This window comes from Coptis chinensis, chromosome 3 (genome assembly GCF_015680905.1).
Source record: "Coptis chinensis isolate HL-2020 chromosome 3, ASM1568090v1, whole genome shotgun sequence".
NCBI classification, from domain to species: domain Eukaryota; kingdom Viridiplantae; phylum Streptophyta; class Magnoliopsida; order Ranunculales; family Ranunculaceae; genus Coptis; species Coptis chinensis.
The window spans coordinates 96434024-96456494 of record NC_141458.1 but is presented as its reverse complement, the minus strand read 5'-3'; the positions used below and the strand labels follow the sequence as shown (position 1 = coordinate 96456494).

The window sequence follows — 22471 nt, the reverse complement described above, 5'->3', positions numbered from 1 at the left end:
ATCAGCAACAACTTGACCTTTTCGAGACGTTCTAGGAATGAACTCGATGTGATGTTCTCCAAGTTCTTTAGCCCATTTGGCCATGCGGGCTATTTTATTGTTGGAACTCAATACTTGTTTGATGGGTGTATCTGCGATGACCTTTGATGCTGTGAGATTGGAAGTAAGGTCGGAACTTCCGAGCTGAGTAGAGTAATGAAAGCATTGTTTTCTCTATCGGAAAGTAGTGCTTTTCTGAATATGCCAACGTCTTGCTAGTAAAGTAGACCAACTTTTTTACTCTATCATGTTCGCGAAAGAGAACTGAGCTGATTGCGAATTCGGTAGTTGCAAGGTACAACCCCAGTGTTTCTCCTTTTTCTGGCTTGGACAAGACGGGTGGAGTTGATAAATAAGCTTTCAGGTCGTTGAAGGCTTTATGGCACTCGTCTATCCAAGTGAAAGTTGCTCCCTTTTTGAGTTTTTGCAGGAATGGTCTGCACTTGTCAGATGCTCTTGAGATGAACCTGTTGAGGGCTGAAACCATGCCAGATAACTTGTGGATTTGTTGTTTTGTAGTTGGTTCTGGCATTTCGAGGAGAGCTCATATCTGTTCTGGGTTTGCTTCAATGCATCTTTGTGAAACGAGATAACCTAAGAATTTCCCTGATGCTACTCCGAATACGCATTTGGCTGGGTTGAGCTTCATCTTGTTTTGGCGAAGTCGTTCAAAGGCTTCTTGTAGGTGGGAGATGTGATCACCCACCTTTTCGCTTTTGACCACCATGTCGTCTATGTAGACTTCCATTGTGTCTCCTAGCAAGTCATTGAACATTTTGGTGACCAATCTTTGGTAGGTCGCACCTGCGTTCTTCAAGCCAAATGGTAGGACGTTGTAGCATAACGTACCTTGCTCGGTTATGAAGGACGTCTTTTCTTGATCTTCCGCAAGCAGCGATTTAAACTAAACATGATCGTCCATAAATGACAAAAGCTCATGATTAAAGTTTGATATACCAGTATGTTGATCCTTGGTAGGGGGAAGCTGTCCTTTGGGCAATGTTTGTTGACGTTGGTGAAGTCTATGCAAAGTTGTACCTGACCGTTCTTCTTTGGAACGGCTACTAAAATGAAATGTCGGTGAATTTTCGACTTTCGATGAATCCAACAACATTTTGAGCTTTTCTATCTCTTCATTGATGGCCTTTTGAAACTTGAGTGCTAATTTCCTAGGTCATTGTTTGATAGGCTTGACAGTTGGATTTACATTTAACTTATGGCAAGCAACTTGAGGGTCAATTCCCGGCATATCGATTAACACCAAGCAAAACATCTTTATTGAAAGATAGAAACTTGACAAGTTATCTTGAGCCATGTTTTAAATCAGCCCCTACATAGACAAATTTTGGGTCGTCGGCCAGCCCAAATTGCCTTTTTTCTCCGGTTCTATTTGAGCTTGTTTTCCTTTGAGCTTGTCTGATGCAGTTGCTGGAGGGCTGGATGTTTGAGGATCTTGCCTCTTTGGGACGTCTTTGGCTTCAACAACCTGAGGCTTGGGTGAAGTCGTTGTGTTGACTTGATTGCATCGGTGAGGCTTCCAGTTGGTTGCTTCTGAGCTCTATGATGCCTCTGGGACCGGGAAATTGCAGGACCTGGTGTAGGGTTGATGGAATAGCTTGGATCTTGTGAATCCAACGGCGTCCTAGAATGGCGGTAATAGGAAGACTGAGACATCGATCTCATCATGAATCGTGTTGAAGTTTTGACCATGTCTTCCTTCTCTTCAATGGAGATGGGGATGACATCTCCAATGGCGTCGATGTCTCCATTGAACCCTTAGAGTATTGCGGTTTGATTCTATCATCACCGAAAAGCATGTGTATGTCCTTGTAAGTTTGATAGAAAAGTATGTCGCACGAGCTACCTGGATCGATGAGGACTCTTTTGACTGTCCACCCATTGATTTTTACGTGCACTACCATGACATCATTGTGGGGTAGGCACACCTTGTCCAGGTCTTCTTCAGTAAATGAAATTGTTGTTTTTTGTTGTTTGTGGATTTGTGGGGTTGATCATCTCAACTTTGTGTGAGAGGTGGTAGATCTCTTGAAGCGCTCCTACTTTTCTGCACTTATCCCGACCTGAGGTTTCGTCGTTTGAGGTGTCTGTAATCATGTTGATTACTTTGTCCTCATCGTGGTCGGAGGAGTGTTGTCTCTTGTTGTGCCTCGACCGATCTGGAGATTTAGATCGTCGGGTTGATCCGCCCTACTCGCGTCTCATTTATCCGCAGTCGTTCATTCTTTTCGGCTCCTCGCTTCGTGGCGTTTGGCATCCTTATGCCTTATGCCACTGTCACTTTCGCGGGAACTCTTTTAATTTGTCTTCCTCCACTAAGTCTTGGAGGTAGTGCTTCAGGCTCCAACAATCATTGGTGTCGTGGTGGTGGAGTTTGTGAAAATGGCAATATGGACATTTTGGTATGGCGATCACCTTGTTAATGTTGGGTTTGAAGTATGGTGTTGTATATATCTTCTTCAGGATTTGACTCAGCGTCCTAGAGAAGTTGGATAATTCCCTCTTCGTGTATGAAGGCATGCTGGAGTTGGATCTCTTGTTGTTGTTGTTGTTGTTGGCTGAATATTGCTTGCTTTCCTTGGGGTCTTGCTCGTTGCTAACTGCGAGGACCTCTTTGCCTTTGCGCTGGGCCATCCATTATTCGTACTTGATATACTTGTCGACTCTGTGATACTGGTCGGCTGAGGTTTCTGGATTGTTGCGCATAAGAGACCCTGCTAGGTCGGAGTCGTCTAATAGGGCGTTTGTGAACGCAGAAATTGCAAAGTCGTCACTGAGTCCTGATTCCAGTGAGAGGAGGTCTTTCTTGAAACGTCCTTGGAAGACGCGAATCGTTTCGCTATGAGCTTGCTTGAATTGGAACAAAGAGTCTAGGTCGGCTTACTTCTTTACATTTGTGGGCGGAATTTCGCTATGAACGTCTCGACCGGGTTTGTCGGGTTCTTCGATCGAATCGGGAGGGAGTGTGTAAAACCGGTCTATTGCTCGGCCCTTCAAACCGGCTGAAAAAGTTTGCACCGGTGTAGTCGAAGTCCGGATGGTCTGTAGAGTGCAAGGATTTGGTGAAGCGAAGCCACGTGCTCGCTGGAAGGAGGTAGGTACCGTTGTACAATGGGAACTTTGGCTGGATGAACTCTGAAGGAGACTGCTTGTCTCTGATTTCTGTGGTGAATGGTGATGCCTTATACGTTTTTAGCATCTTCTGAGCGATCTGGATCACGCTGGCTCTTTCGTTTGACTTCTCTAATTTTTGGGAGAAGTCTTCTAAGCGTTGATTGATGGTGTTGGTGAGGGCTGCAACGACATTGTGCTTCACTGCTTCTGTTGTGCCGTTGTTGGCGTTGGAGGTGGCCTGGTCGCGCATCGTCTGATTCTCTTGTTGTAAAGTGACGAAAGCGTCTTGTAGCGTCTTCATTTGTTCTGCCAACATCTGAAAATAAGTATCCATGGTGGTTTTTACCAGCATTGTGGGCTTGAGAAAAGAGTAAGTGTGCTTTTCTTAAGGAAATGAACCGGCAGACGGCACCAATGTAGATGTTGTGTTTACTGGACAATGACCTGATGATCTGGAGAATTGGGTATGGCTGCACTCTTCTTGGGATAAGAGTTACCTACATATCAAGTTTCTTGGGCTAAACCTGAATCAAGCCTTACGTAGTTCATCTCTCTCTATTTATAAATGTGTGAGTTGACTTTTCATATTTGCTTTGGACCGTTATGAAGTATAAATCCATCTTGTGTGCTATCTTGATGATTTGCCATTAATGTGTTGTTATAAAGTTAATGTTTCCTTGATTGGGGCGTTGATTGAGCTCCGAGATTGCGCTAGTTGATATCCTTCCATAAATGGTTGTAACTAACACTTTGGATGACCTGGGTGTTGGATTGTTGGGTACGGTCTGATGGGTTTTGCACGACCTGAAGGAGGACGACCTGTTATGTGGAAACATGTACTATAGTGTGGAACGGAGGGTACTTACAATTATATTATTATATATTTTGAAAATGTCAAATATATACATTCGATATAACCGATTAAATCGTCGATTAACCAATTAATCGCATATCACTTTTCTTCGACCGATTAGTTTCAAAAATCGATTTTAAATGCTTAGTTCCTAATCACACTGGTTGTCAATCAAAATTGTTGGCTATAAATGAGAGTGTAAATCTTTATATATATATAATAGCAGTCCCTTTTGCTGCGCTATGAGACTGTCCACGTCGGCTAATTTTAAGTACCCTATTTACTCACTTGAAATCAGGAGAGGAAAAAAAAACCCCCCGGAAAAAAGGAGAGAAAAAAGGAATTATATATGAGTCCCCCACAAATACGATTCTATACCCCACGGTCCCCTCAAAACCTTCTTTCTCCACTTCCCCCAAAACCTTCTTTCTCTACTTCTAAATTCACGTAGAAAAGCACAACTAAGGGGCTATTTGTTTTTTTAGGTTAAGTTATAAGAGGGTCTTATAAGACCATGTGTTATAAGAGGGCCTTATAAGATGGTCTTATAAAGTGGTTTGTTTTTAATTTTAAGTTCCTTTTATAAGCACTTGTAAAAATAGAAAAAATAAATACATGACATCTTATAGATGGTTATTTGACAAATATAACCCTACTTTACATCATATTTAACTTGAATATATTAATTTGAAACAAACGTATAGTTTGATTTTCGGTTTCAAATCAATTTTGATAATTAGAATATCGATTTTAGGAAACTATCTTAATTGGCAGTGGTAGTGGTAGTGGTCTTAATAGCACGGTGGTGGTGGTAGTGGAGGTGATGATATTGGTTTTAATAGCACGGTGATAGTGGTGGTAGTAGAAGTGGTGGATGTCTTAATAGCACGGTGGTGGTGGTGGTGATAGTCTTAATAGTACGGTGGTGGTGGTAGTGGTAGTAGAGGTGATAATATTGGTCTTAATAGTACGGTGGTAGTGGTGGTGGTGGTGGTGATAGTCTTAATAGTACGATGGTAGTGGTGGTGGAGGTAATGATGGTGGTGGTAGTGGGTGGTGGTGGTAGTGGTGGTGATGGTGGTGGTGGTGGTAGTGGCAGCAGTGGTGGTGGTGGCAGTGGTGGTGGTGGTGGTGGTGGTGGTAGTCGATGGTGGCTAGGGTAATGGAGTTATTTGGAAAATAAGATAATGAAAAGGGAAAGAAAGAGAAATGAGGCTAGGGGTATATGGACGGGGGTGTTTGAGTCATTTTTAAAATTATAAGACTTATAGAATTGAAGTAGATCTAATTTTGGTACTTATAAAATTGGAGCCCCTTATAAGGCATTTCTAATAGAATGCCTCTTATAAGAGTAAAAAAACAAACCAAAAAAATGTCCAAAATCACTAGGCCACATCTTATAACTAGCCATTTGGCCCTGCCTATGGCCGGACTTGCTATATAGATAGTTAATGACTTAAAAACCTAAAGTCCACTTGAATAAATAATATATGTATATTGATAGTTAATGATTCTTTGCTTATAATATATATATACTTTGTTTGATGGGTTTATGTTTTTCTAATTTTTTTTTTGAAGTATTATTGTCCTAAATAACAATTCACCTAGGTTATTATTGTCCTAAATAACAATTCACTATCAAAATATAATACAACAATCAAGGAATAGAACACTCAAAACATACCATATAGCTGCATTCATTTCTTGAGTCTATGTGCAAGGGTATCGTGGTGAACAAATATTAGAAATTCAAACATAAGTAGCACTTGGCACTTGGAGAGGGTTTGAATATGAGTATCCTTACAATTTCCATTGAAAAGCTTTCAAAATATCTCCGAAACAAAGACAGGAAAAGCAGAGAAAGCTTTAAAGCCCACCACTATTGTATATCAGCCTTGTAGTTTAGTTTTATTATTTTTCTGATCATCAGCATTTGTCATACAAACTCATGGGTGTATGATGCATACAATACTTCCTTATCTCTGCATTTCTTGACTTCTCTTTCTCTTATCTATATAGATCTAACAAACCCAAAAAGAGAAAATCTATGAAGAACAAAAAGAAGATTGGGAGAGAAGAAATGGGTACATCATACTTCTCTCTATCTATCATTCTAGTGTTAGTGATTACAGTTTCAGAGTTGTTCATAAAGGGAGATTCAAGAACTCATTAGGGAGATATAGAAGTCTTAAAACAGCTGAAAAAGAGATTTGATCCTTCTTCAGTGACTCCTAGATCTTGTGTGAGCTCATGGGACTTCAAACTGGATCCATGTGACCACATCTATAGTGAACACTTCACTTGTGGATTCAGATGTGACATGGTTGTGTCTGAGAAAAGTCGAGTCACATAAATCATTCTAGACCGAGCTGGCTACATTGGTTCACTCTCTTCAGTATTTTGGAACTTACCTTACCTTGAAACTGTTGATCTGTCTGAGAACGAAAAAAAGAGAATAGATTTGGTGAAAACATACTGATAAATTTCATCAGATCAAGTAATCCCAAGAAGAGGAGCGCACGATGCAATGAACTTCATTAGCCAATGCAAACATTCCAGATATTAAATATCCATCTGCACCAATACAAAATATTAGAGAAATTTGTTAATTAACACCAACAAAACAATGGGTTAAACTGTTAAAGGAGGTAGTAAAATCATCACTTGTCATCGACTTAGTTTAAAAGCAAATAACATATTACTGAAAAAAAAATAGAGAAGCAATTTTACCCTGGAATCAGAATTGAACTTTCCCAACAACCACTCAATGCAAGGTAAATAAATTATTTTTTGTCGAGTCCAACGCCCCAAAACTCGAACAATTATATACCTAAAGTACGTGACTTTTCTAGAAAAATTTCAACAGAGTCTCCTCTGTATTTTTGACATTTCATAAATATAAAACCTGTCATAACCTGAAAATTTAAAACAATATACTTCTCATTGATTAACCCAGCTACTTAACCGTCTCGACGAATGCCAGAGCAGTTAAATAACTGGTTAAAAAAATGAGATCACTGCAACATTAGGAGTTAGTACAACAAAGAACTTGAATGTCTCAATTGATAATAACCTCAATACTGCATAAGCAGTAATTACGCATCGCCATCCTTGTTCAAACCACCATATTGAATTGGTACTTGCTCAGGAGAAATATATCTATCTATAAACACCCAAATAGATGGGTATCAATCAAAAGATTCATATAGATGGCCGGGTTTTGAACTAGCTCCCTAAGTTCAGTCATAACCATCATTGGGTAATTGATTCAAGATTCTCACAATAATACATGATTTTAAAATTCTTGAGTGAATCATGGAGCATCTTGATATTAGGCATGCTCTTGCACCTCAAGCAACTCTTTTCCATTCAAATTTGAAAATAGCAAATTAGAATTAGTAAGATATACAACTAACCAAGTTACACTATGACCAATCAAATAAATCCAATCATAAAAAAAGGCGAACTATTTAAATTAATCATGCACCTTAGAGTTCAAAGTAAAGGAGATTGAAGTCTTACAGAGTTCAAAGATAACTTATAGATAAAGGAGATTGAAGTCTTACAGAGTTCAAAGATAACTTACAGATAAAGGAGATTGAAGTTCAATGAGGTTGCTTTGGAGAACACCAATGCTAACTGATAGAAACACTGATTCTCCGTCTTAACTGTGAATCTATTTCCTAAACATTGAACTTCCTTAACAACCTGCATATAGTAATACCACCCATTTTATATTTAAGCACAAATAATGGGTCACATAGGAAAATTAATACACAATAGAGACAAAAATAAGAGATTAGGAAAAAACAATAAGAACCAAAAAGGCGCCTTTTTTCTTGGATCCGTAGAGGAGTTCAGTTCAGCGGATGGATTGATTGGACTGGGGTTTTTGACGAAGAGTCTTTTGCTTATTTTTTTTTTTTTTTTTCTTTTTGGTTATAAGGTTTGGTGAGAAGAAAAAGACCAATCATATGCATATTGTTTATAGGTAATAAGTATCTTAAGGCTATTTAAACATCAAAATGTGAGTGATCTACTTGATATAACTTTACATTTGCTTTATTCCTACCCAAGTTCGACTCAAGGTAGAGGCATTTTTCACAAATTGAATACAAAACTGGGTCTAGTGTAGTATTTGGTCACAACATTACCAACCCTAGGACTAACGCCCTGCTTCATTACGGCATTGAACTCATCTTTCTTTAGGGAAGCCATTGTGAAACTTGTAGGTTCAGTTGGTAGAGGCCAAGCTTCTAGGAAGCATGTGAGCTGGTAGTTGTACCCAATAGCGTCCGATGGCGAACACGTGAGTCGCGTAGGGGCAGAAATTAGATCTGTGGTGCTAGATATGGGTTGATCATATAGATGGTGTGTCTGCACAGGCTGTGTATTTGTAATAATCATGTTAGTAGTGATATTTGTATAGCAAGTGGAGATCAATTTTGATTAACAGTATCCACAATCCCACATCCATCATTGTGAAAATAGTGAATGGCGCCGATGGAGTGGAGGGTGGTAGTGAAAAGGTGTTTTAGTAGTGGCAAATTCATCAATATTTCAATGGCGATAGTTTGAATACTCGTTGGTCAGGTTGGTCAGACATGCACATATACTCAAACTCAAACTTGCAAAGAGATGAATACGTCTCTGTGGACTATAGTCCTAAAAATAGATGTAATCAGCCGATAACTTTAAAGAAGAAATGATAGTCATCTTTTCCAAGGCTATTGCATTCTTCAACAGAAAGTTAACCAAATAAAGCTCAGGTTGAAAAATGAATGCAGGTGATCAGAGACATCTAGATGGGAGATAACCTTGAAACACCAAATCAAAATGATTCAGAGCTACAGAGTCAGCTATACCATAGACATACGTTTTTATAAAAGTATATCATAAAATACATACATATAAGTACATTTACAGAGTTACAGATCACAACAACAACAGAGATACCAAAGAAATCTCAGAAAAACCGAACTGTGAATGAAAAGGATTAGAAATGAAGGAAACTCACCGCAATAGAATTAGATATTGTTAGATCTCTTCCAATATTGATCGCTATAAGAACCTTAACCTTACTCACGCAAGGAGGAGGCACGGAGTTTTAATTCAAGTGTGTTTGATGAAAGCTTGCTAGAAAAGGGCAACTGCATCCCAGCAACTCTCATGAATTCTGCAAAGATCAAAACATAGAGCAGCCATTTTATGCAGAAACCTGGTACCTTCTCCTTGTGTTTTTTATTGTAGAAAAATAAATAAATGGAAACAAAATTTCATTGATGGGGAAAATAATGTACACTATTATTTTTTGTCAATATATCTAAAAGAATTCAAAGTCGAGGTATGGACCTGATGAACAGATCTCAATCACTTGCTCCCTTCTCACTTTGTGGCCTGTAACATTTAACACTTTGGTCAACACAATTTAAATCAATTGGTTTTGGAATATCTGGAGGCTGAGTTCCACGAATAAGAGCCCAATTAAGATTTTCAAAGAATGGATGCTGCTTGATTTCTATAGCTCCCATTTTGTATAATCTTTGTTTTGGGTCCTTTGCAAGCAAACCCCTAATCAAATCTTTGGTAGCAAAACTGAAAGTGGATCCATCTGGGAACTTGAGCGGTCATCCAACAACATTGAACAATGTCTCACGATTACCATTGCCTCTGAATGGCGTCTTCCCGTGAATCAATTTGTATAGAAAAATGCCGAATGTCCACCAATCTACAACACTTCCATGACCTTCCCGACATCATGTTTGTTGAAGAATAAGTTCGAAGGGTAGATGATTTTGTAATTAGATAGTTTTTTTTTCCAAAGTTTTAATTTAGTGACGAAAAAAAGATATTGGGTTATAAAGTGAATAAGAGTGTATACATACCGGAAATCCATAGGTAAATACAGAAAATCATATTATGAGAAACAGTTTGATGAGTGCTCATTCTCTTGCTTCTTAATCTTTTCATTCTCTTGAAAACAGTGTTTATCAAGAATTTCTAGCAACACGTTATTTCTGTAACCAAAACCGAAAAAACAAATAATGAGTGATCCCGGCCATAAGTTGTTTGTTCATCATCTTGAAATTGCAGTATAGAATTGTTCATCATCTTGAACAATTTCTTATGAAGAACACATCATCTTCTGTAATTTTGACATCACTCTATCATCCTTTTTGACCTCGTCCATAAACTTAATTTCGTCATCTTGAACAATTTCTTAGTTTAATTTTGGAAGAAGAGAAAAATAAGAGAGAGGGTTTGAAGAGATGATTTTTTTTTTTTTTTGCAAAGTTGGGAGTGTTTTGGATAATTGAAAAAAGAGTATGGAAGAGGTTTTTATCTAACAAACAATTGAAATCGGCAAAAAAGGGCGTAGAATTCTTTTTTTTATATAAAATCTGATGTGTTTTTTTTTTTTTTTTTGCAAAGTTGGGAGTGTTTTGGAGAATTGAAAAAAGAGTATGGAAAAGGTTTTTATCTAACGAACATTTGAAATCGGCAAAAAAAGGCGTATAATTCTTTTTTTTATGTAAAATCTGATGTGTCAGTCTTAGAGAAAAAAGGGGGGCTGACGTGGGTCACAGGGAGCATTCTCAACTATTCAATATTAATGAATCTTCCCCATTCTTTTTCTTTGTCATACTCTATGTATTGGTCGCTTCCTTCAATTGAGAGAAGAACATAGAGTTTAATCTGCGACATATTCAGGGGAGCCTAATAAGATGATGAGTCGATGACCTAGAATGTCATCTCCTGTGAGCTACACTCGTTTAATTTTGGAAGAAGAGAAGAATAAGAGAGAGGGTTTGAAGAGATGAATTTTTTTTAGAGAGTTGGGAGTGTTTTGTAGAATTGAAAAAAGAGTAATTATTTTGGGCTACAAACAATTGAAATCAGCAAAAAAGGGCGTAGAATTCATTTTTTTATAAAAAATCTGATGTGTCAGTCTCAGAGAAAAAAATGGGGCTGACGTGGGTGCCTGGGAGCATTTTCCACTACTCAGTATTAATGGTCCTTGATAGGTTATAAGACTTCAAGCTCTTATAAGAGGCAAAAACAAATGGCCCTAAAACTCTAAGACCAAAATTATTAACCCTGATGCAGTTATCTATTTTTTTTTGCACGCAAGTAAGGAAAATGTAGTTATCTCATTTGAGTTATCTCTTCAGAATCCACATTTGAATCCCTCCTAGAAGCAAAGGAATCTGGATCCGATTGCTTCATATGAATCATACAATCATATTTCACTTCTGTTTACGTTTTTTTTTTTGCTTCTATCAGATCAAAGTTTCAAATTCAGCACTTATCAGTGCCTTTATGACAGATTTGGAAGTCGATACACACTGTCACCACAGGTTATTCTTTAATTATTTTGAAACTTCTTACCCGACTCCTTCAGTTTTGGTCAATCATTGAACTCTTGAGGTTCTTTTTGCGATTAAGTGTGATTATGATCGCTCTACAGCTATCAACCAATCCATTTATGGAGAGGAATGTAGAGTTTTTGATTGAATGCATGGATGATCCACAATGGAACAACAAAAGGTTAGTGCTTTCTCTTTCGTTTTTTTTTTTATATACTAGCGTATAGTTTTCCTTATCTGAAAAACTATGGCGAGGAAATTATTTATTTGGTTGTTTTTCGGGTTTCAATTCTATTACCAAAACCTTTCACGCCAAGCAAGCCCAAAGAGCAATCATGGCTTCAAAAAGGAGATAATTCATGGACACACTCTGAAAACTGTTTTAACTAACGTTGTTTTCTGCACTTATAAATACCTTCATTTCCCTTTCTTAAATGACGGGGCCAAGAACAAGACACGTAAAGCCGCATGACAAGAACCATTGCCTAAAAAGGACCCTACCAATCCCATCTTTAAGCCAGTTCCTGAGCCATCACGGTTGGATAGCTATCTCATAACAATAATCAAATGCACGATTGTAAGAGGTGAAGTCCGTGGTACTCAAAAAGTCATTGCACTCAAAAGTCGACACACTCATCTCAAAGCACTTAAATTAACTTATTGTTAGGCAAAGCCAAAGTCAATATCCAGAGAGAAATATGGGAATCGTAGAAAACTAAAATCACTCTGAGAAAAAGGTAATAATCTTTCTTTTTCTTCCAAACATCAAATAATGAACAACACTCACGCTTATCAATCACTTCAAACAGATTTTCTTCATCATCGATATCTTCACGTTCACAGCTGCATATAACCCGATGAAGAGGGGATTTATATAGTGTCTCAAAAGTAAAAACTCAATTAACAGGTAAGGGCTTTCAATCGTATATCAAAGTGAGAATAGTTATTTGAAGCTCCTTTTATCGGGTTGTTCTCAAAAACCCCTTTCTTCTCCCATCAATGCGAGAAGATTTGTACAATTGTAGACTCTTCAATGTCACAATTACAATGTCCCATCGATCTGCTTCTTAAGTCCTAGCAATTTTGGTTGGAGAAGATCCAATGATTATGGGATAAATAGAGATTATTGTGCAGACACAAGATGGAATTTTACAATTTGTTCATGATATAGTATCCACTCCTACTTCCCAAGGGAGATTCTGGATGGGGACTGAACACCGTTGGCACTAATAGGAATATGATAAATTGTCTTGGTCATTCTACTCATATATTCTTCAGGTATAATTCTACTCATACCAAGTTTTTTTTTTCAATAAGCGCCTATACTATTAGCCCGGTGACACTTAATTCAATTGATGCTCAACTAAATGCATCACTTTGTTACAATAGATTCGGCACCATGGTTGTCAATGAAAAACTTTTGAAGTAGTCGACCCGCACAAAGGAAAACTGATGTATCATGTGAAAATAGAAACACGTAAGCTGATGAGGTATTTCCGACTTAACCAAGATATGTGTCATATACGGTTCACATCTTTGTTGGACTTTACATTTTTTACGATTCACCAAGAGTGGCGATAGCTTTTTGTGTTAGGACTTTGAAAGTTTGGTGCCTTAGAGTTAGATACCTTTGATGTTTAAAATTTTTCAATATATGGTGGTGTGCTTTGACCCAGTCTGGCCTGAGTATCCTATACGTATCCTTCTTCTCTATCTCTCTCCAACTCTTCTAATATTTTGTATAATGAAAACTCTGTTTACTGATACATTTTAATTTTAAATCACTTGCACCTTTTTTTGGAGAGTGGTTTACATCTATGTGTTTAGAGCTTCAGCCTTTAACACATCCCTTGATATTTTTGCATAAATAACCAAAGTCAAATGCACCAGGCCTAACAAAACTAACATATGCTTCATTTTTCTTACAACAATTGAATTACAATGTAAAGAAAATGCAAATGTGTAAGGTTTTATATATATTTGAATCTATTGGATGGATCTTCTAATTATTTACTGGCATAGACATGCTGTATATTATATGGATATCATCGAATAATGAATACATCTAACTTTTTTGTTCGGGTAGCCGCAATCAGATGACACATACCATTTATCAGTGTTCGTGATTCCGAACGAAACGTTGGAATTCCGCCTAATATTTTGGTTTTTTAAAAAACCGAAATTCCGAATATAGAGTCAAAATATCTGAAATTCCAAAATCATCGAAATTCCGACTGTGATAGGGTCGAAATTTAATGAATTCCGGTTTTTGGATTTGTCGGAATTTCGAGAATTCCAAAATCCCGAACTATGCCATTTATAATTGTTAAGACTTTGCTGAAACGCAAGGAGCAGAACTGATGGACAACCAAGTATGAGCTCGGCATTGATTTTCTTCTCTTATTCTTCTTCTTCAAAAAAAAAAAAAAAAAAAATCGATCTATGGTATGCTACCACTCTTATCACATTCTATTTTGAGGTGATGATAGATTTTATTACAAATGTGTTGTCTTAATTCTTTATATTGCTTTGGTTTATAGTTTAATTCCAAATTTTAAATTTGTCTTACTATGATTTATATAACGGATGCTTGATGAGATATCTTAAGTAGATAAGTTGAATAACAAATGTTGCTTATGGCTTTGGTTAGTTTGTTTGTGCTTTTACTTGAGATATCAACAATTTGTATCAGTGTATAACATAGTGTATGCCTGTATGGTACTACTCAGTACATAGAGTAACTAAACATAGGTAGGTATAACTAAATAGAAAACCGAGTGCTTATTTAGCTCCTAGGTAACTGAGCAGTATTTTCTAATAAAAATAAACTGGAAGCTGTGGGGAAAGTTGTAAAATGTCAAACTATAAACATTGCTGGACTGTAAAGGCCTGGCGCTGTCATCCATGAGAATGGTGCTATTGTACACTTTCCATTCAATATCATTAATGAATTTTTTGCCATTCCATAACCCAATATAATAGACTTGAACAAGGATTTTATTGTTAGTTTTTAATAAAAGTTGTTTCAATTAGAGACCTTCTATGATACTCATACTACTATATTCGCTCTCACGATCTTTATCAGGGTGCTCGATGTTGGATGAAAGGGTTTATTGAGTTTTAGTACAGTTGATTTGTCAGTAGTGCTAAAATGGCCTGATTCATGTGGAGTTGAAGAAGATTTACAGAGTCATAACTCAGACTCATAAACTCTCCAACTCAAGTATGTTTTCATCTTTGTAGTTCTTGAACGTCCACAACGTTTTAGCTAGGTGGTAACATTGTGACACAGGTACAAGACAATATTAGAGTTGGTGGTGAAGAAACTGCTAAGTAAATCACAAGCGGCGGAGTTCCTGGTGGCTTTTGCAGGGATCCAACTATCCAAGACATGGTGCATAAGTATGCTGCCTACTAGAAGCGACAGAAGGGTCATGTCTCTGTGACCAGAAAGCCCATTGCAACGTCTCAGGTGGCACTAAACAAAACAGTATCAAATAACTAATGATGTGTTTCATGCATGTTAACTTTCTCTTATGTGTTGCCACCATTGTAAGTCCATTTTCTTGTATATTCTTTATCCCACTATATTAATGAGTGTTGTGTTTGTCATCATTAATCTAACAATTTCACAACTAACACATAGATAAATTTATCATTTTGCTCTAAATGAACTGAGAATGGCTAATTAATTAGATTGGATCCCATATCAAAATTGTATGGATTATGCAGAGGTCGACATATAGGATAATTATAGGTCATTTTCAGAAACCCTAGATAAGACATTAATGATGCCTCTTCTTATTTTGCACAATCGTTTCTTCGTATTTAGATGAGGTAGAAATCAGATTGGCAGTGTTCGTTCTTCAAGATAGGAGACTTTGAAAGTAGGTTCGAATTGGTAAGCTATTGGTTTTGTAATCCATTCAGTACTCTTATTTGCGTGGACCTATAGTAGTAGTAATGACACTCTTGAAGTGGAGATTACTAGTATTTTTAACTTTATATTTTTGGATGCAGGGGAACCTTTTGCTAAAGTGATCACATTGAAGGAAACATGTGAGTACTATATGTCTCTATATGTATATTCTTCTTCAGTGATACTTCTGCGATTTAGTCCAATTTATTTTACATTTTTGTTTAATATCATTGTTATTGTTTTTGTTTGGTAATTTGTTTAGTGCGAGTGTACAATCCCTTTCAAAAATCGATCCATGGAATTGCTCAATGAGCTAGCTAGCTGTATTAGTGTGCTTGCTATTATAACTAAAGCTTTGGTGTGGTTTGACAGGTTGATGAATCACATGTATTCAAAAACAAAATTCCCAATCTAAGTTAGGTGTTCATAGTTTATGTTCTTTTTTGCATTCTATACAGTATTTTGTTAACAAGTAGGGGTCGTGTTTTCATCAACAATGTTTCAAACAACGAAATCGATTTTGAACAAAACTTACTTCCACCTTAATTTCAGCTTGAGTGGTTTGTCAAGGATTAAAATAATAATATGAATTTTTATTTTGAACAAAGTATCAGTACCATTTGATTATTTCAGTTGGGACAGTGTAAAAAATGTATATTTATTGATGAAGTTCTCATAGACTTACTAGAACTGATTCACTTACAAGTTACAAGTACTTTCAAAGCCATTTCTTGGCCTGGCAATGTCATAAGATAGCTAACTTTAAATCAGCGAGAACAATGCATAACCTATGCAACTGAAATATTACTTATTGGTATTGTATTGATACTATATTCATCTCTATATCTTTTTTCCTTTGAAAGTTTAAATGTAGGGCATTTTGTTTCCTCATATTATTTTTCGATATTTAACAACTTTGTCTACTACTAGGTTGGTCTCTCCTCGAATGTATGCAAGACAATAGAAAAATGAGCTTTCTTCATGCACTATTTCTGTATGTTTTGCACTTGCCATTGACATTGTCCATATGACCATCTAATTCACTATAATAATAAGGTAAGAAGGATTAGATCCTTCAACTTTAGTAATTCTAAAATTTCTTAGATAGATCAAACACCCTAAAATTTCAACTTTAATATTAAGGTAAGTGGAATTAGCCGTATGTCCATCTTAATTCGTGCAATCTGGAGATAAATTTGGTTTTGGTTAATTGATTTTAATTTTCTATATTTTATCTTTCTTATTGCGTTATTGCTTCGTCATATTAAGTGTTGTTCTATTAAGGTATTGATTTTTTAGTAATTGGTTGTTTTATATTGTTTCTATTTTAGGTGAAAATGTGTTAAGTGAGCATGGAAAAGATTTCAGGAATAGATGATTCAGCAGTGGGTCAAAGCAACAACTTAAAGTTGCCTGATATAATCGATAATCAACCAAAGGTAGTATGTTTTATACTTTTTTGTCTGTGTAATTTTGTGTTTGCCTTTTAGTTGGCCGGATTTGGTCTCCCTAACTTTTTTTCTGTATATATAATAACAGTCCCTTTTTCAAGCTCATTGAGGTTATCCACGTCAGCATGGGTATTATGAAAATTTAGGAGAGAATAATGAAAGTTTGTGTAGACCCGACCCAAAAAGTTAAAGAAAGTTAAAAAACTTAAGCCCAAAAAATCCATTCATCACAACACTCATAAAACCAGACCCTTTCTTCTCCCCCCACTTACTAGATTCAACTCCAGTAAAGAGTCCCACCAAATTATCTCTAAAGATTTTTTTTATTCAATTATGAGAAATATTGAGTTTTTATATAATCGTCGCTCTCGCAATTCTCAGGTTGGTTTCATCATTACTTATCTCTACCTTTGTGGTTCTTATGCCTCTCTTCCATTTAGTGTTTCAATTTTATTTATTTATTATTATTATTATTTTTTTGTTTCAATTAATAGCAATTGTGTTTTCCATGTAATCATCTCTTGAGTCTTGAATTGCATAAGTGTCTACTATACCAATAAAATTAGTTTGATTTTTAATTTTTGCGTTTGTCACCCTATGAAGGCAAGGAATTGACATGATTACATGAGAGAAACTGCCCTATACAATAAATAAGAAAAAAAAAAAATCTAGACGTTGTTTCTTTCTAATTTGCCTTAAAAAAATAAAAATAAAATACAATTCGTCACAACATTAAATAAACCCTTTATTTCCCATCCAAAACCCTTTCTTCTCCCTTTATTTATCGGATTCAACTCCGGTATAGAACCCCACCAAATTATCTCTAAAGATTATTTTTTTATTCAATTCTAAGAATAATTGAAGTTTTTTTTTCCCTATATAAAGATGAAGAAGAAAATCACCTCATGGTTTTGCAACCAAGAAGATAATCTATCTTTAATTACAAGGGAAAGTTGAATGGCCTTTACTCCAAACTCAAGGACTCATAGAAAAGCAAGGAGATGTTGGTCATCAGATTTGCACCGACAATTTGTGAATGCCTTTCAGATGTTGGGTGGTTATAAAGGTAATAACAACTATTTAAAGACTATTAAGTACAAACAATATTTGGAGTGTATAGCATAATACTTAGAAAAGTTTCCTGGAATATTTGGAGTACGTAGCATAATGCTTAGAAAAGTTTCAAAAGTTTCCTGGAATGCTTATTATTTATGGCTAGACCGACATTGAAATATTTGGAGTACATAGCATAATGCTTAGAAAAGTTTCTTGGAATGCTTATTATTTATGGCTAGACCAACATTGAAATATTTGGTTGTGCATGCGATCTACTTAGAATGTTTAACCAACAAAAATTCTGCTTGGGTTTCAGCGAACAAATGTTTATATGTTTCTTGATACACACTCTTGAACTGAGATTGTGTGTGTGTGAGTGGGAATTGAAGTCTTATGTAATTCGATTACCTTTTCATGCTCATGACTAAGGGTGGAGAGGCATCATACAAATAAATATGTAACACAATTCTAGAATGATGACATGCCAAAGAAGTAGAAAAACAAATAAAAGAAACTTAAGTATTCAAACTCGCTTCCAATCGAACTAAACTCTGGGTTGATCTTGAAACAACCTACGGATGTTATCTTCTATTTTGTATACTTTTGGTGAATACCAAGCAATTTGATTCTACATGTAGTTTAGTTAGTACCATATATAGCCTAAAAATATCTAGATATGTATTATTCTGCTCTTGATCTTTTAATGCAGGGTATGTATCATTATTCAAGATTATATATAAGACCTGCCCACCGTTTGATCAATCTATTCATTGTTGTACTTTTTATTTGTTTTGTTTTTTTTAATTTGCATAGTGAAGTTTAAGCATTGAGCCACAAACACTTGAAGTCTTCAATTATCGGTATCTGGTAAGTATACTCTATGTCATCAACATTTTTATTATTATATCCTCTTGAGCTATAGATTCGTTTGAATCTCACATGATTCAGTTGATGGTTTTTTCCCTTAATATGTTGTAGTAATTTTGATCCAACAAGTTTTTCTAATCGCTTTTTTATGAGAAGCTTACTGAATTGAGGCATGTTATTTGAAAAAAAAAATATGTGATGGATATGTAATAGGTAACCCATAGAGAATGTTAATAATTATAATGAAGAGCACTATAACTCTTGACATTCAAAGCTAATATCAGCTTCCTCATTATGTAGCTTCCATGTGTAAAATGATGTTAGTTCAAGCTACACAATGGTTCCAAAAATGAAGTTATTAATATTTGAACTTGCTATTGTATCAATTTAGACTCTACATTGTAATGCATATTTTACGGCAGTTTTTTTTTTGCCGCATGACAATGATGCCAATGCTAATTGATCTATTGTTTATATTCACAAAGTCTCTTTTGTTGATTTAAAATAAGCATTTCCATCCCTTCAGGTTGATGTGGTTGCTTTTCGCCAAGTTGATGTGGTTGCTTTTCACTTTGAAGGTCGGCAAGAATTTCTGTAAATATAAATAAATAAAAAAGGTAAAATTTCACATGATTCATTGGTTCCGTATTTTGAGTTCCATAATCTATTATTATTCGCTTATTAATGTATTCTAAATATATTAGGGTTTTAATCACGATTAATTAGTTATTTATGAATGAGTTGTCTACTTTTTGTTTTCTAGCATTCAAACTCTCTTTTGTTACAGTTAGGCACAGTTGCACGATTTACAATTGTTAGCAAATATTGATTTTTATAATTCTTATTATTCTTATACTTTATTCATTTTTGTGGCATCGTAGTCACGATAAAGAAAAGTGAAATGTGGATTTTGTACATGAACAAAGGACTATGCAACTTTTATATTCCCTCAAAGGTACCGCCCTTCTTTCTTCTTTGGGTGTATGGTAAGTCTTAGATTATTATTGACAAAATATAGTTAGAAATAATGTATGGGAAATGGTATTCTGCGAGTGTAAGGATGTATGGTTAAGTATGATTTATATATGTGAACTTTTTAATGGATCCTAATGTAATTCATTCACCAGCCCATCTATCTTTGACAATGACCGCGTAAATGAATTGTTAGTAATGAGTGTGTACCCTCTATCTTTATGATAAAATTATGCTTGGAATGTCATAAAGGAATATAATTCAATCTGAATTTCAAGCCAAATGCATTTAAATGAACCTCTTCACAATATAAGATCTATAAGTGAGATATATCATTATGTAACTAAGAGAGTGGAATAAGCCCTTGGATGAAATGAGGAGATAAATTTTGATTTGGTTCCTTGCCCCTCGCCATATTATAATTTTATTTGATTACATATATTTAAAAATACTGAATATTCTGCTTTAACAACATGTTCATTGTTTGACACAATTAATTGTATTCGGGGGATTTCTATTAGTATGTAGATTGTGATTAACTCGGATTATGAATTCTTTTAAGTTAATATCATTGTTAATTATAACGTTGTGTTAGCCAATTGGTAGCGAATTTGTGGGTTGCGTGTTAAGTAGTGAAGGGATAATAAACTCTTAACACAAAGCATCAAATCTTAGTTAGTAACTCAATATTGACATTGCGTTTTGAGAAGAAATGCAAACATTTACTAAGGTGCCCATTGTTACTAAGCACCGAAACCGATTGATGAGAAGGTGGTTATAAAGGAGGGAGGATGGAGAATTCGTTGTGTGATAAGTTTTTCAGGAATGGCAACAGAAGCTATAGTAGAAGAGAAAGTTGAGAAACTGATGAAGAGCTTGAAAAAAGGTGGGTACAAGATGATTGGAGACTATTTGATAGCAAGGTACACCTTGGGCATTGCTTCCTTTGAACACTAACGAAATCATGATCCCCATTGAGCTGGTGGAGAGTACCTGAGTCTATCTTTCTTTTCTTTCTTTTTGGATTTTGTTTTGCACCTGTAGTTTGCTTGCTTTTTATGCTTTGTACCTGTAATTCGCTTACTCTATTACCATTAACACTAAAGCCATGCATATACTAGCTGAGTAGTAGTTATATTTACATCATTTTGAATAATGCATGTCACATGCATATTAGAGTTTTCCATGGGTTGGGGGAAAGAAGTCCCAGATTGCACACTGCATGAAACAGTAGTATAGCCTAGGGATTTGAATCAAAAGGTAAGCACCAATTATGTTTTGACTGGCTTAAGACAGTCACAAGTTTCATATGAGATGGGCCTAAGGCATAATGTTTGTTACATGAAGTGGGCTGACTGTTAACCTAACATATAAAGGAGAAGGATAAGAATATTAGGGAGGGTAACAAGTATATTTCTGCCCCAATTTTTCAAAGCATTAGTACAACAGCTATACAAGTTAAGAAAATCTCTGATGTACTAAAGTAGGCTCTCCCACCTGTGTAGCCAACTGGCCTGTCTTCATGTATTCTGAATGATCTAATCAAAAGGGGGTTACTACTAGCACATTAGCTATTTAGGGGCAAACTCTCTTCAAATGCTACTAGTGATAACAAGGATAATTTGAGTGCGATGCTATACAGTACAACAAGCTAAGGAAGAATTTCTTGTTAAGTACACAGATGCAAAAAAATTCATTATAAAATCCTATAGTGAAAATGATGTGCACAAGTGCATCAAGTACAGTGTGCATGAGCTAGCACTCCCATTGGAAACAATAAATTGAATGTTGGATACCAGGTCGAAGGCTAAGGAAAAGTCAGGTGATTGCTCTGTGTTCCTGTTGTTCATTTTAAGTTTTGTGCTTCATATTCTAAGGACAGCTTCCTACGTTCCTTGTTCAACATTTTGGTTTAATTAGGTCTCTTCTCCAATTTTCAGGTAAACACAAGTGGGCAATTTGTGGATCTTGCAGAGATGGTGGGTCCAATTGATTTTAACAAGAGGTGTAGAGTACTGGCAACAAGATTAATGGAATGGATGCTTCCCTGTCAAGTGGCACATTGTAAAGGATGTACCCAACAGTTTGTTGAGGCACATTACTCTTGAAAACAACGATAACAAGCCTGTGACAAATAGTTGGGATACCCAACAGGTGGTTTGTGCTCCAACAGTTACTTTTAAAAAAATTGAGTGAGCCAGATCTGCATGTATATAACATTTTCCTTTGATTTAGTATCTTGGACATGACAATATGTAAAAATCAAACTTAGGCACCTATTTCCTCGACAAAACACTTTATATGTGTGTGTGTGTGTGAAAGTGGTTATCGAATATGTTCGAAACTTAATTGGTGGTTATCTTTGTAGTGAGGTGAGATTTTTGACTTCCCAAGTCTTTATTTTTGTTTGATTTGATTCATTTATTAGATTTGTATAATTTGTCTATAAGTTTTTGAAGCAATAGAAGACTTGTTGATCCTTGAAAACACTAGCTAGAAAGCTTCAATGGGAATATATTTATTGATCCTTCGAGTGCATAAGGTGTGTCAGGTGGTCAAAGATACTGACAATGTCATATGTGGATGCCTATAACTGTTTTTACGATAAGAACTTTAGGCATGTCAAGTGAAGATCCATAACTATTGTTACGCCAAAGTTTATGATCTACTATTTTCTGTTTGCTACAGATAGTGGTGAGACTTCAAGTATTTTAATGGAAGATCTAATGACGTCCCATGGCTATCAAGGTACTTGGTACTTGCAGATTTTCATAACTCAATTCAATTGCTTCAACAAGAGAAAATAGTAAGTGGT

The 22471-nt window shown here is 35.9% G+C and overlaps 1 long non-coding RNA gene across 1 annotated transcript; it reads left to right on the top strand.

Annotated features, from left to right (window-relative positions):
* The first annotated feature begins 16965 nt into the window (after window positions 1-16965).
* On the top strand, window positions 16966-22083 carry LOC147511886 (uncharacterized). The gene is made up of 5 exons (XR_015217094.1): window positions 16966-17142; window positions 18631-18684; window positions 19211-19301; window positions 19566-19639; window positions 21597-22083. It is a non-coding gene; the product is annotated as an uncharacterized LOC147511886 (long non-coding RNA).
* Window positions 22084-22471: the final 388 nt, after the last annotated feature.